Source organism: Lethenteron reissneri, chromosome 61, assembly GCF_015708825.2.
Source record: "Lethenteron reissneri isolate LAM-NWPU_2019-01 chromosome 61, ASM1570882v1, whole genome shotgun sequence".
Lineage (NCBI taxonomy): Eukaryota > Metazoa > Chordata > Hyperoartia > Petromyzontiformes > Petromyzontidae > Lethenteron > Lethenteron reissneri.
In genome coordinates, this window is record NC_083839.1 from 3968636 (window position 1) to 3984501 (window position 15866).

Here is a 15866-nt window from a genome sequence, read left to right on the forward strand (position 1 = left end):
TCTCCTGAGAATCATCTTCTTGGTTCTTTCGGTAAAGTGACGTAGAAGGGAAATAATAAAATAGTAAAAATAAAACATAATAAAATAATTTTATTATATTAAAGTGACGTAGAAGGGAAATAATAAAATAATAAAAATATAACATAATAAAATAAAATAATTTTATTATATTAAAGTCACGTAGAAGGGAAATAATAAAGTAATAAAATAATAAAAATAAAATATAATAAAATAAAATAATTTTATTATGTTGTATTTTTAATAAAAATAAAACATAATAAAATAAAATAATTTTATTATGTTGTATTTTTATTATTTTATTACTTTATTATTTCCCTTCTACGTGGTGACTTTACTGAAAGAACCAAGAAGATGAATCCCTGCAGTCACGGGGGAGGGGAGTGGGGGTGGAGCAGTCGCCTCTCCCCATTCAACACGATGACGTCCACTCGTCGTCGCTTGCAAGGTCACGCACGGCATGTCCGTTTTGGACCTGTGCGCTTAACCGACAACGACGCCGGGGAATGGAATTCAACGGATCTCGTGAACAAACACCAGCTTGTTGTGAAAGAGCCACACGCAGCAAGAACATCTGGGTTTGAACTTCCCACCCTAAACCGCATCCGCTTGACAAAGCTTCAGCGGCAGCACATGCTTGATCCCTGTTGCGCTGGTGGAAAATTTGAAAAATCTCCAGTAGCGTGTGCGACTGTGAGTCACCCAGGGCAGACACGTAGTACAACGTGGAATGACGCAATGGCCCGATCCACAAGCACGAAGGAAAACATCACAGCGGTACACTCCGCTTGCTCCTGATGCGGTTATCTGGCCTGAACACCTGAATGTTAAATTGTAGCCGTTGGTTGATGTAGATCAGCGGTCGGGAACCTATGGCTCGCGAGCCATATATGGCTCTTCCAGTGACGGCATATGGCTCCCAGACAATTTTGAGTTGAAAATAATAATAACAAAAATAAATAAAAAAATCGGTTTGGAACTGATTTTAAAATACTTGTGATATTGTTTAATAATGCTGTGTCATTTTAAAGTAAACAGAAATAAGTTTTGAAGATAAATTTCACGGGTCACGCCTGCATGAAGCTCAACCTCACCACGTACGAACCAGACTACAAGGCAATCAGCAAAACCATGCAGCACCAGAAGTTGCATTAAAAGTAAGACATATTTAATTTATTATACGTTAAAAATACTATATGGCTCTCAATGAAATATATTTAGAGATATTTGGCTTTTATGGCTCTCCCAGTCAAAAAGGTTCCCGACCCCTGATGTAGATGCACATCACACGGAAGAAATAAATGCAAGGAAGGAGGCCGCCGAGTAAACATGGAACGTCGCCGGGCCCAAGTCAGGCCTAACGTTTTCAACCACATCCCGACGTTGGCCCAACGTTGACCCAACGTCGGCCCAACGTCGGTATGTGCCTGCCCACCGGGTTGATGCCATCGGTTGTTCACCGCCGGCCCCAAAGCGTCAGAGTTGCGACGGATGAAGAGTGCATTCACGCGCGGCTGGGAACGAGCAAGGTTCATCGTAAGAGGTTATCTAACGTAATAAGTTATCCATCGTAAGAGGTTATCCATCGTAAGAACAAGGTGATCATCGTAAGAAGTTTCCCCTCGCTCTGTGCGGTGGTAGTCGGCGTAGTAGTAGATTTTTTTCAAAGAATAAAGGGGAGCACGCAGTGAAATTGCGTGGCATCACGGACCACGCGGTCACACCCAACCCACAATGCACTGCACGAGGCGATAGCTGCCTGCCGAGTAGCGTACACACACACATCTATATTGCCAACTATTCAAACTATTTTCTATTATACTTGATACAGATATTTTGCTGTGACGGTTTCACCTGAAGACGGAAGCTTGTGTTGCCTCCGAAACGTCGTGATTTTTATTCTTTTATTTTTATTAATTTTAATTTAATTTTTTACCTACGTGACTTTACCCAAAAAACTAAGAGTATGAATCCTCGCAGTCACGAAAGCTTCAAATCTAGAATTATACAAGGTTTTCGAAAAAGATGGACTCAATTTCAAAGCAGTATATTTCACGATGGCAACATGTTACAATTACACAAAAAGTTACAAACGGTTTAACGAGTTATCAAGTTTTACTAACCATTTTATAAATGTACCCTCCACCTGCTGTACGGACAACATCGAGACGATAGTTGAATTCATCCCAAACGCCTCTCTTCTCACGTTTTCCTCTGAGGTGTGTGGTCGCTCCGTGCTCTTCCCCTTACATCAACAGCCCGTTTCCTCAAATTGTCGGCACCAACGACGAATGCTCTTTGACGTTGGCGGCTCAATGCCAAAACGCCGTTGAAACGCACGCTGCACCGCGATTACGGATTCAGTCTTGCCGAACTGCAGAACACAAAACGCCCCTTGTGTTGTGACTGAGGCTAGGGGCTGTTTGTGCGCTGGGAGAGGCATCTCGCGGTCATCATTTGAAACTCTGTGCCCCGCCCTCTCTCTATGCCCCGCCCTCTCTACGCCCCACCCTTTCAAGTGGTAAGAGTTTCATTCATGGGCGGTTCGTGGTTACAGAGATATAGCGATTTAAAATCGGGTCCATCTTTTTTAAATTTCTTCTTCTTTAGTGCTGCCTAACGGCGTGTGCGACTTCACGATGATATTGGTCCCGGTCTAGCACGGCGTGTAGAGTTTGTGCTGCTGTTGTTTATTGTAGCCATGTTTTGATGTTACTGAGCCATGTCGTTTTTAGCCGTCCTGGTCGTTTTTTCCCTTCGATTTTTCCTTCCAAGATTTGCTTTAATAGCTGGTACTTGTGGTCGTTTCGGGCAATGTGGCCTAGGTAGTAACACTTCCTGCTAATTATGGTCTTCAGCAGTTGCCTGTCAGTGCCCATATCTTGCAGAGCTTGTGTATTGGTGGTTTTGGCTGTCCATGGGATTTTCAGCATCCTTCGATACAGCCACATCTCGAAAGCTTCGAGCCTTTTTGTTGCTGTTGTTGTCAGTGTCCACGTCTCTACTCCGTACAGCAAAATTGACCAGATGTAGCATTTCAGTGTGCACAGTTTCAGTGATGTACTCAAGTTGTGATCTGCAAGGAGTGTTTTCCATTTAATAAATGCTTGCCTTGCTTGTTCAATTCTGCTCTTGATTTCGACTTCATGGTTCAACTGATAGTCAATGATTACACCAAGGTATTTAAATCGGTGTACTTGTTCCAATTTTTCGCTGCCAAGCTTGATTGTTATTTCGCTTGTAGTTCGGCTGACCTTCATAACCTTTGTTTTCTTTTTATTAATTCGTAAGCCCCATATTTGACTCTCTGTGGCAATCTCGTCCAAGAATTGTTGTAGGTCTTGTTCCGAATCGGCCAACAGTGCAGTGTCGTTGGCATAACTGATGTTGTTAATGTATTGTCCATTGACTTTAATACCAATGTTTTTATTTGCTAGTGTTCGATCAAAAATCTGCTCCGAGTAGATGTTGAAAAGACTGGGTGAAAGTGGGCAGCCTTGTCGTACACCTTTTTGTATTGGTGTTGGGTCTGTCAATTCGTTGTCATATCGGAGTTGGGCTGTTTGCTTCCAATAAAGAGCAATGATGAAGTTGATGTCGTTTTTATCTAGTCCCAGTTGTTTTAATAGAGCTGCTAGTCGGTCGTGGTCTACTGAGTCAAAGGCTTTCTCGTAATCTATGATGCAGACGTACACTTCTTTCTGATGTTCGTAGCATCGCTGTAGTAGTATCTGTAGACAGAAGATTGCTTCTCTTGTGCCTAGTCCTTTGCAGAAGCCAAACTGTGTGTTCTTCAATTCATTTTCGCATGTGGAACGTATGCGCTGTTGGATCACCTTCAGGAAGACTTTCAGCACGTGGCTCATCAAGCTTATCAGTCTGTAGTCCTCGCATTTGCGGCTTGTTGCTTTCTTTGGTATGGCCACAAAGATGGATTGTAGCCAGTCGGATGGAATTTTATTGCCATTGTATATATGATTGTACCAATTAGTCAGTTGTCGTATGTTGTTACTGTCTAATAGTTTGAGCAATTCTACATGGATTGTGACGGGCCCGCACGCTTTGCCTGACTTAGCTGTTTTGATTGCATGTTCTACTTCTGATGTTAAAATGTGTAGAGCGTCTTTCGACATCTGTTGGTCTTTTTCTGCAGGTGTTCTCGCGGCGCCATAGAGCTTGTGTATATAGTTTGTCCAGGTGTAAATATGTTCTTGTTTATTTAGGATTGGTTGGTTGTTGTCCGCATACAAGGTAGCTGTTGGGGCTGGTCTGTAGATGTTACCAGATTCTTTGAGCTTCTTGTTGCCTCCGAAACGTCGTGATTTTTGTTTTATTTTATTTTAATTAATTTTGATGTTTTACCTACGTGACTTTACCGAAAAAACCTAAGAATATACTTCTTGTGCAGAGTCAAATTGTCATGTTTTTTAATTAGTTCTTCAATCTCGGCGCATTGTTCTTCCATCCACTTTTCTTTTGCCTGTCGGATTGCTTCTCTGATCTTCTGTTGCATTTGTTTGTACTTCTCCAAGTTGTTATTTTTGTACATTCTTCGTTTGCTCATTAGATCGAGAATACAATGTGTCATCCATCGTTGTTTCTTTTTCAGTGGCCGATGTCCCAGCATGACTTCTGTTGTTTGTGATGCATTGTTTGAACGAGCGCCAGTACTCCTGAACATCTGCTGTTTCTGTTGTTATTGAGCGGATGCTATCGTTGAGATGTTGCTGTACTTGTATTTTATCGGCGCTGTTTTTCAGTTTCTCCAGGTCTGCTCGTCTCGTCTTTGTACATTGGATTGATCGCAATTTGAGTCTTATTGTAGCTGTTACTGGGTTATGATCTGACGATATATCGGCTCCAGGGTAGGTTTTTGCTGTAATCACACTGGACTTAAACCTGATGTTAATTAGGATATTTTTTTTTATCAGGTAAGGCCCACTGAGCTATGTAGCTCTTCTTTCAGAAGCGACCTGGCCACTAACTGATAGCTCAAAGAAGTGGCCCATCATCGTCACGTAGAAATATATTTTGGCAAAATACTCCAAGCGCACGATGTTGATTCTTAATGTGGAGGGGTAAAACCGGAGGTCCCAGAGAAAAAGCGACAAGTACAGGTAGAGACAATGCAAACTCCAAATATACAGCAGCAGGTGTCAGGGTCGGGATCGAACCCACGACCCCCTGTATACCAGGCGATGTAGTTAACATCTCCTAGCCACCGTGATGATGATGAGAGAGAGAGACACGCAAACTCCAAATATGCAGCAGCAGGTGTCAGGGTCGGGATCGAACCCACGACCTCCTGCATACCAGGCGAGGTAGTTAACATCTCCTAGCCACCGTGATGATGATGAGAGAGACACCCAAACTCCAAATATACAGCAGCAGGCGTCAGGGTCGGGATCGAACCCACGACCTCCTGTATACCAGGCGAGGTAGTTAACATCTCCTAGCCACCATGATGATGAGAGAGACACCCAAATTCCAAATATACAGCAGCAGGCGTCAGGGTCGGGATCGAATCCAAGACCTCCTGTAGACCAGGTGAGGTAGTTAACATCTCCTATCCACTGTGATGATGATGAGAGACACGCAAACTCCAAATATACACCAGCAGGTGTCAGGGTCGGGATCGAACCCACGACCCCCTGTATACCAGGCGATGTAGTTAACATCTCCTAGCCACCGTGATGATGATGAGAGAGAGAGACACGCAAACTCCAAATATGCAGCAGCAGGTGTCAGGGTCGGGATCGAACCCACGACCTCCTGCATACCAGGCGAAGTAGTTAACATCTCCTAGCCACCGTGATGATGAGAGAGACACCCAAATTCCAAATATACAGCAGCAGGCGTCAGGGTCGGGATCGAATCCAAGACCTCCTGTAGACCAGGTGAGGTAGTTAACATCTCCTATCCACTGTGATGATGATGAGAGACACGCAAACTCCAAATATACACCAGCAGGTGTCAGGGTCGGGATCGAACCCACGACCTCCTGCATACCAGGCGAGGTAGTTAACATCTCCTAGCCACCGTGATGATGAGAGAGAGAGACACACAAACTCCAAATATACAGCAGCAGGTGTCAGGGTCGGGATCGAACCCACGACCTCCTGCATACCAGGCGAGGTAGTTAACATCTCCTAGCCACCGTGATGATGATGAGAGAGAGACACGCAAACTCCAAATATACAGCAGCAGGTGTCAGGGTCGGGATCGAACCCACGACCTCCTGTAGACCAGGCGAGGTAGTTAACATCTCCTAGCCACCGTGATGATGAGAGAGACACCCAAATTCCAAATATACAGCAGCAGGCGTCAGGGTCGGGATCGAATCCAAGACCTCCTGTAGACCAGGTGAGGTAGTTAACATCTCCTATCCACTGTGATGATGATGAGAGACACGCAAACTCCAAATATACACCAGCAGGTGTCAGGGTCGGGATCGAACCCACGACCTCCTGCATACCAGGCGAGGTAGTTAACATCTCCTAGCCACCGTGGTGATGATGATGAGAGAGAGACACGCAAACTCCAAATATACAGCAGCAGGTGTCAGGGTCGGGATCGAACCCACGACCTCCTGTATACCAGGCGAGGTAGTTAACATCTCCTAGCCACCGTGATGATGATGATGAGAGAGAGACACGCAAACTCCAAATATACAGCAGCAGGTGTCAGGGTCGGGATCGAACCCACGACCTCCTGTAGACCAGGCGAGGTAGTTAACATCTCCTAGCCACCGTGATGATGAGAGAGACACCCAAATTCCAAATATACAGCAGCAGGCGTCAGGGTCGGGATCGAATCCAAGACCTCCTGTAGACCAGGTGAGGTAGTTAACATCTCCTATCCACTGTGATGATGATGAGAGACACGCAAACTCCAAATATACAGCAGCAGGTGTCAGGGTCGGGATCGAACCCACGACCTCCTGTAGACCAGGCGAGGTAGTTAACATTTCGCCACTGCGGGGGCCATTATTTATGCATGTAGAACTTGTTTTGCACTGTACGTGGCCAACAGCGCTAATTGGAAGTGCGGGATACAAGGATGGTGACGATGATGATGATGGTGGCGATGATGATGGTAATGATGACGATGGTAACGATGATGGTAACTATGATGATAACGATGACTGTAATGGTGATGATGGTAACGATGATGATGGTAACGATGATGGTAACGATGATGGTAACTATGATGGTAACGATGACTGTAATGATGATGATGGTAACGATGATGGTGTAACAATGATTGTAGTGATGATGATGATGGTAACGATGATGGTGTAACAATGATTGTAGTGGTGATGATGATGGTAATGATGATGGTGTAACAATAATTGTAGTGGTGATGATGATGATGGTAATGATGATGGTGTAACAATGATTGTAGTGGTGATGATGATGATGATGGTAACGATGATGGTGTAACAATGATTGTAGTGGTGATGATGATGATGGTAACGATGAAGGTGTAACAATGATTGTAGTGGTGATGATGATGATGGTAATGATGAAGGTGTAACAATGATTGTAGTGGTGATGATGATGATGATGATAATGATGATGGTGTAACGATGATTGTAGTGGTGATGATGATGATGGTAATGATGATGGTGTAACAATGATTGTAGTGGTGATGATGATGATGGTAATGATGGTGTAACAATGATTGTAGTGGTGATGATGATGATGGTAATGATGATGGTGTAACAATGATTGTAGTGGTGATGATGATGATGGTAATGATGAAGGTGTAACAATGATTGTAGTGGTGATGATGATGGTGTAACAATGATTGTAGTGATTATGATGATGATGGTAATGATGATGGTGTAACAATGATTGTAGTGGTGATGATGATGGTAATGATGATGGTGTAACAATGATTGTAGTGGTGATGATGATGGTAATGATGATGGTAACAATGATTGTAGTGGTGATAATGATGATGGTAATGATGATGGTAACAATGATTGTAGTGGTGATGATGATGGTAATGATGATGGTAACAATGATTGTAGTGGTGATAATGATGATGACGTTGGTGTACAGTAAAGACGGAGGTAGCCGCGTCACTTGACCCCTATACACACGTGACCCCTCTACACACGTGACCCCTCTACACACGTGACCCCTCTACACACGTAACCCCTCTACACACGTGACCTCTCTACACACGTGACCCCTCTACACACGTGACCCCTCTACACACGTAACCCCTCTACACACGTGACCCCTCTACACACGTGACCAGACACCTTGCGCCAATATATCAAAGGGACGACATCAACAAAAGACAAAGATCCCCCGCGTAGCCTCAGCAGACTGTTGGGGCAAGTGCTGTGTTAGCGAGCACCTATTGAAGGCCGGCATGGCACACGAGGGGGTTTTGGTGGCCAGCACCACGCCCGGCCGCCTTTGTCTCCCCGGTGCCGATGTTTACTACACATCGCAACCAGGTACTCATTTGAGGCCGAGTCGACCTAGGGGAGGAGGCCCAGGACCGGTTCAGAGAATCGTCACCGGTGTTGGTTTGGGGCCGTCCATAAATGACGTCACGCGATTTAGGATAATTTTTGACTCCCCCCCCTCCCCCATCGTCAAACGGCGTCACAAAAAGTCAGACCCCCCCCCCCTCAAATATGACGTCACAAAGCTCTGCCCCCCCAAAAAAAATAAAACATGCTTCAAATCGCTTTAAACGATTGTCATCGTAGTGCGTATTTAATGTGGCGCTGCACTCTGCTGTTCTAGGGGAAAACATTTATTACAAAGTCTATTTAATTAAGTAGAACGTGTTGTCTACATTTATTTAAAGTTGCAGCATTTTGATGTGACGTCACATTTCTCAAACACCGCCCCCCGCCCCTGTCACACATCGTCACAAATATCTGACCCCCCCCCTCTTCCTCTCGGTGCGTGACGTCATTTATGGACGGCCCTTTACCGTGAGCGGGAATCGAACTCGGGTCACCGGGTTCGTAGCAGACCGACAGCTCGCGTGATGGTGCCAGGAAGACGACTCATCACAAAAAAAAAAATCTTAAAATAACAAATCCTGCCAATCACCTAGAGGGCAACTTAGTTTATTTCTAAACTCCCACCCGTAAAAACCCCAGCAGTGCCTCCTTAACCTTAGAGGTTATTGGGGTGGGGGGGGGGGAGATTGCGTAAATATATTAAATATAAGTGTGTCGTTAAACCCGCCACCGCCCGACAAAGCCCAGTTGAATTTCGATTTGAAGCTTCTTTCGTGACTGCAGGGATTCATCTTCTTGGTTATTTCGGTAAATTCACGTAGAAGGGAAATAATAAAATAATAAAACTAAAACATTTTTAAATAATTCTCACGACGTTTCGGCCACAACGCAAGCAGCCGTCCTCAGGTGAAGAACAGGTCTGTCGGAAAGACAGCGTCTCATTCAGACAGCGTCTCATTCAGACGCTGTCTTTCCGACAGACCTGTTCTTCACCTGAGGACGGCTGCTTGCGTTGTGGCCGAAACGTCGTGAGAATTATTTTATTATGTTTTAGTTTTATTATTTTATTATTTCCCTTCTACGTGACTTTACCGAAATAACCAAGAAGATGAATCCCTGCAGTCACGAAAGCTTTAAATGCTCAAAAGTTTGTTTGGTAAAAATAGAAAAGTCTTTCCGAGTTGCTGCTCCACGTTTCAGCTTGGTCTCATCCCCCCGCCCCCCACTCTACTTCCATTATTCAACCAAAACACAAGTCAAGTTCCTGGTAAGCTCCAACATATCCCCGACGCCTCGTGCTACCACCGAAAGTTTCCATTGCAGACCCGCCCATCTGTGATATCAACAGCTTCGTAGCTCATCAGATTCCTCCATGCAGTCTAAATCAAGATGCTGATGCTCGATTCGCGTGCGTTCATGCCACTAAACTATAGGCGCGGCCGTGCGCCTGTACCTAACGTTCCAAATGACACTTTGCAACCTGCGTTTCGTTTAACACCCGTTTAATATTACTCGTTTGTGAGTCGTGACGAATCCCTTAGGGACCCAGCTGCTGTATAGGCAAAGACAAAGATCCCCTGTATAGCCTTAACAGACTGTCGGGGCAAGTGCTGTTAGCGAGCTGTATAGGCACTCCTCTACTGACGAACAATCGACTTACGAACTTTCAGAGGTACGGACAAACCCGTCCGTATGTCCAGTTGCCTGTTCGGACCGAGAGTCGCAAGTTATAGATGGCGGTGGTGGCATCTACATCTGCTGAACGTGAAGAACCAGTGGCATCTACATCTGCTGAACGTGATGAACCAGTGGCATCTACGTCTGCAGAACGTGAAGAACCAGTGGCATCTACATCTGCTGAACGTGATGAACCAGTGGCATCTACGTCTGCAGAACGTGATGAACCAGTGGCATCTACGTCTGCAGAACGTGATGAACCAGTGGCATCTACGTCTGCTGAACGTGATGCACCAGTGGCATCTACATCTGCTGAACGTGATGAACTAGTGGCATCTACATCTGCTGAACGTGATGAACCAGTGGCATATACATCTGCTGAACGTGATGAACCAGTGGCATCTACATCTGCTGAACGTGATGAACCAGTGGCATCTACGTCTGCAGAACGTGAATAACCAGTGGCATCTACATATACAGAACATGAAGAACCAGTGGCATCTACATATACAGAACATGAAGAACCAGTGGCATCTACATATACAAAACATGAAGAACCAGTGACATCTACATATACAGAACATGAAGAACCAGTGACATCTACATATACAGAACATGAAGAACCAGTGGCATCTACATATACAGAACGTGAAGAACCAGTGACATCTACATATACAGAACATGAAAAACCAGTGACATCTACATATACAGAACATGAAGAACCAGTGGCATCTACATATACAGAACATGAAGAACCAGTGGCATCTACATATACAGAACATGAAAAACCAGTGACATCTACATATACAGAACATGAAGAACCAGTGGCATCTACATATACAGAACATGAAGAACCAGTGGCATCTACATATACAGAACATGAAAAACCAGTGACATCTACATATACAGAACATGAAGAACCAGTGGCATCTACATATACAGAACATGAAGAACCAGTGGTATCTACATATACAGAACATGAAAAACCAGTGACATCTACATATACAGAACATGAAGAACCAGTGGCATCTACATATACAGAACATGAAGAACCAGTGGCATCTACATATACAGAACATGAAAAACCAGTGACATCTACATATACAGAACATGAAGAACCAGTGGCATCTACATATACAGAACATGAAGAACCAGTGGCATCTACATATACAGAACATGAAGAACCAGTGGCATCTACATATACAGAACGTGAAGAACCAGTGACATCTACATATACAGAACATGAAGAACCAGTGGCATCTACATATACAGAACATGAAGAACCAGTGGCATCTACATATACAGAACATGAAAAACCAGTGACATCTACATATACAGAACATGAAGAACCAGTGGCATCTACATATACAGAACATGAAGAACCAGTGGTATCTACATATACAGAACATGAAGAACCAGTGGCATCTAAATATACAGAACGTGAAGAACCAGTGGCATCTACATATACAGAACATGAAAAACCAGTGACATCTACATATACAGAACATGAAGAACCAGTGGCATCTACATATACAGAACATGAAGAACCAGTGGCATCTACATATACAGAACATGAAGAACCAGTGGCATCTACATATACAGAACATGAAGAACCAGTGGCATCTACATATACAGAACATGAAGAACCAGTGGCATCTACAGAACATGAATAACTAGTGGCATCTACATATACAGAACGTGATGAACCAGTGGCATCTACATATACAGAACGTGAAGAACCAGTGACATCTACATATACAGAACATGAAGAACCAGTGGCATCTACATATACAGAACATAAAGAACCAGTGGCATCTACATATACAGAACATGAAGAACCAGTGACATCTACATATACAGAACATGAAGAACCAGTGACATCTACATATACAGAACATGAAGAACCAGTGGCATCGACATATACAGAACATGAAGAACCAGTGGCATCTACATATACAGAACATGAAGAACCAGTGACATCTACATATACAGAACATGAAGAACCAGTGGTATCTACATATACAGAACGTGATGAACCAGTGGCATCTACGTCTGCAGAACGTGAAGAACCAGTGGCATCTACATATACAGGAGTTTAAGAGGTTATACAACATTTAAAAGCCATTCCCCGTGTTTCGTGTACACGCCGTACATGTTTCGAATCAAGGGGTGTCAAGTGGGACTTACGTGTCTCTCTCTCTCTCTCATCATCACTACGGGAGCTAGGAGATGTTAACTACCTCGCCTGGTATACAAGAGTTCGCGGGTTCGATCCCGACTCCTGACACCTGCTGCTGCATATTTCGAGTTCGCGTGTCTCTCTCGCCGTGGTCACGTGGATCTTTATCCGGGTCATCCGGTTTATCTCCTCCACGGCGTTCCGCGTCTAACACTATTTGCCGACTTGCTGTAAAATCTCCACGTGCCGACGAGGAGTCAATTCGTAGAGCCGCTATCGTTCGTGACAGCCAAACTCGCGTCTGTAAAAGAAGCAGCTTCGTGGGGGGCTTTACCTGGTGAAAAAAAAATTAACCCGTAAAAACAAAGTTTTTCACTATAAATCCTTTATATGCGTGGCGGCTGGAGTCCTCTCGTCCTCTGGCTTGAGATGGCTGCCACCTATATTAAGCAATTGGTAATTAAATATAATGTATTTTTTCCTAAAAAGTGTAAAAATTTTGGAGAAAAAAAATTTCACGAAAATAAATTGTCACGCACAACGAGTCTGTGTGCAAAATGTCAGCTCGATTGGATCACGGGAAGTGGGTTATAAAACGACCGAAAGATTTGCACGGTCGTAAGCAAGCAAGTGAACTTAATATAAAGGATTTAAAAAGTTTATAGTTTACCCTTAAACAACCTCAACCCCTCCCCCCTCCTTCTATCACGAACACGCGATCGACCAATTACAGCCAGCCCTTGAACACCGCCGGGTTGATCTTCTTGGTTCTTTCGGTAAAGTCACGTAGAAGGGAAGACAGCGTCTTCCCGACAGACCTGTTCTCCACCTGAGGACGGCTGCTTGCATTGTGGGCGAAACGTCGTGCGAATTATTGTATTATGTTTAATTTTTACTATTTTATTACTTCCCTTCTACGTGACTTTACCGAAAGAACCAAGAAGATGAATCCCTGCAGTCACGAAAGCTTTAAATCGAAAAATACCGCCGGGTTGATTTCATCTCCATCCGGTCGACGTCTTCCTCCGCTCGCACGCTGCGTTCCCTCCCTTGGGCTTTCGTTCCGTTATTTGTCTCGACCATCGTCCACATCGGCATCACCATCGTCGTCCCGCCCAAGTTCCACTCAAAACTAAAACTATATGCACGATAGCCCCCCCCACCCCCCCCAACTATGGCCGCGTTCTCGAATAAGCCACGTGCCCACCCCCCTCTCAGTGAAAGCCCCAAGCTGACACAGACCCACAGACCTCCCTTCCCCCCGTGGGCTTCACCTCGCGTGCGCGTTCTTTCTGCTCGCTCGGAGTTTCCCCCTTTTGAATGCATTTACGAACCGTCTTAGCTGGGACAGCTCCCGCCATGCCAGTCGTTCGCTTGTCCCCACGATTCCCCTACTGTGCCCTGCCAATGTCCGTGCGTGTCAACCAGAGGTCGCAACCGGGTACCCGATACCCGTACCCTACCCGATACCCGGCTACCCGGCCGGGTACAGGTACCCGTTTGCGACCCTGGTGCGGCCGGGGACGGGTACGGGTAGGCCGTGAGTCACTTGTGAGTCACCGTTTGTCACTCATTTCGGGTAGGGTACGGGTAGGATACGGCTACCTGTACCCGCCCGGGTACGGGTAACCATTTGCGACCCTGGTGCGGCCGGGTACGGGTAGGATACGGCTACCCGTACCCGGCCGGGTACAGGTAGCCGTTTGCGACCCTGGTGCGGCTGGGTACGGGTAGGATACGGCTACCTGTACCCGGCCGGGTACAGGTAGCCGTTTGCGACCCTGGTGCGGCTGGGTACGGGTAAGGAATCAAAACCCGTTTGCGACGTCTGGTGTCGACTGCGCAAGTGTGCCTTACCTTTGGTTCCAGAGATCGCTCGCAGTCGGATTCAAGTCGCCCGCGTGCGCGCGCGTGTCTCTCTACACAAGCGGCGTCCGACACGCCGAGTGACACGTCGACCCGAATCGCCGTGGAAAAGTTGTCGAAGCCACCGCGTGGCACCAGGGCGATGCCGAAATAAATGATTCAGCCCAGCGGTTGGCGTCCCACGCATTCGGCTGCCGAGTTAGCAAGCGACACGCTCGCAACTCACTTTTGTTTGCGAAGGGAGCGCCGACTGATCGACCGTCGGCGTTTCTGCTCCAACGTCCGTCTCGCGTGTGAGCTGTGCGTTTGATGTTTTATAGATGGTGGAGGTGAGTCGGTGGGTGGGTGGGTCAGAATGCTTTAAGCATGAGGGACCGCCCCATCACCTCATGCTATATCTGACTTGTTGATGCAACGGCGCTGTAATTCCGGTGGCTACATCCTCTACGATCATTATCACTATCAGTAACAACCATCATCACTATCAGTACAACCACCATCATCATCATCATCGCTACCATCATTATTACTCGTGTCATTGTTATCACCACCACCAACCATCATCATTACCATCATCACCACGACCATCATCATCACTACCATCGTCACTGTTAGTACAACCAAAGCGAACACCACCATCATCGGCACAACTACAAGTATCACAGCCATCATAATCATAACCACCAGCACCACCTCCATCATCATCGTCATCACATCACCACTACCACCAAAACCACCTCCATCATCATCATCAACACCACCACCAACACCACCAAAACCACCTCCTCCATCATCATCACCACCACTTTAATTACTACCAACATCACAACCACTTTCATCACCACCACCACGAGTACAACCACACAACAGCAACGTCACCGCCCCTGAGTAGCGGTGACGTCACCACGACGCTTGTACCAGGCTAGGTGCACTTTGAGGCCACGTGAAGTGGTCGAAAGCTCATGGGACAGACCCAGGTGCCATCATCACCATCATCACCGCCGCCACTATCACCACCACCATCATCAGCACGTCTATCAACCACCAACATCAACCAGTCTCATCCGGCAACCAGTCTCAATCCGGGGCACACACAGATAAAGACAAAGATCCCCCGTATAGCCTTAACAGACTGTAGGGACAAGTGCTGTTAGCGAGCACCTATGAAGGCCGGAACGGTACACGAACGAGGGGGTGGGTGGCCAGCACCACGCCCGACCGCCTTTGTCTCCCTAGCGGCGATGTTTACACACCGCACCAGGTACTCATTTGAGGCTGAGTCGACCTAGGGGAGGCCCGGGACCGGTTCAGATAATCGTCACTGGTGTTAGCCGTGAGCGGGAATCGAGACCCGGGTCGCCAGGTTCATAGCGCAGCGCGCTAAACGCTACACTACCGCTCTCTATTATACACACACACACAGATACACACACACAGATACACACACAGACACACACACATACAGACACACACATACAGACACACACATACAGACACACACACACATACAGACACACACATACAGACACACACACAGACACACACACACATACAGACAACACACACATACAGACACACACACACATACAGACACACACATACATACACACACACATACAGACACACACATAC

The 15866-nt window shown here is 45.9% G+C and overlaps 1 protein-coding gene across 2 annotated transcripts in view; it reads right to left on the bottom strand.

Annotated features, from left to right (window-relative positions):
* LOC133358323 (ATP-dependent translocase ABCB1-like) overlaps positions 1 to 14557 on the bottom strand; it is a 53136-nt gene extending 38579 nt beyond the window's left edge. The window contains exon 1 of one of the 2 annotated variants that reach the window (XM_061576585.1): positions 14461 to 14557. The gene's annotated coding sequence lies outside the window, so the exon portion shown is untranslated. Of the gene's footprint in view, positions 1 to 14225 lie in introns of both variants that reach the window. The other variant, XM_061576584.1, reaches the window with a different exon arrangement.
* Positions 14558 to 15866: the final 1309 nt, after the last annotated feature.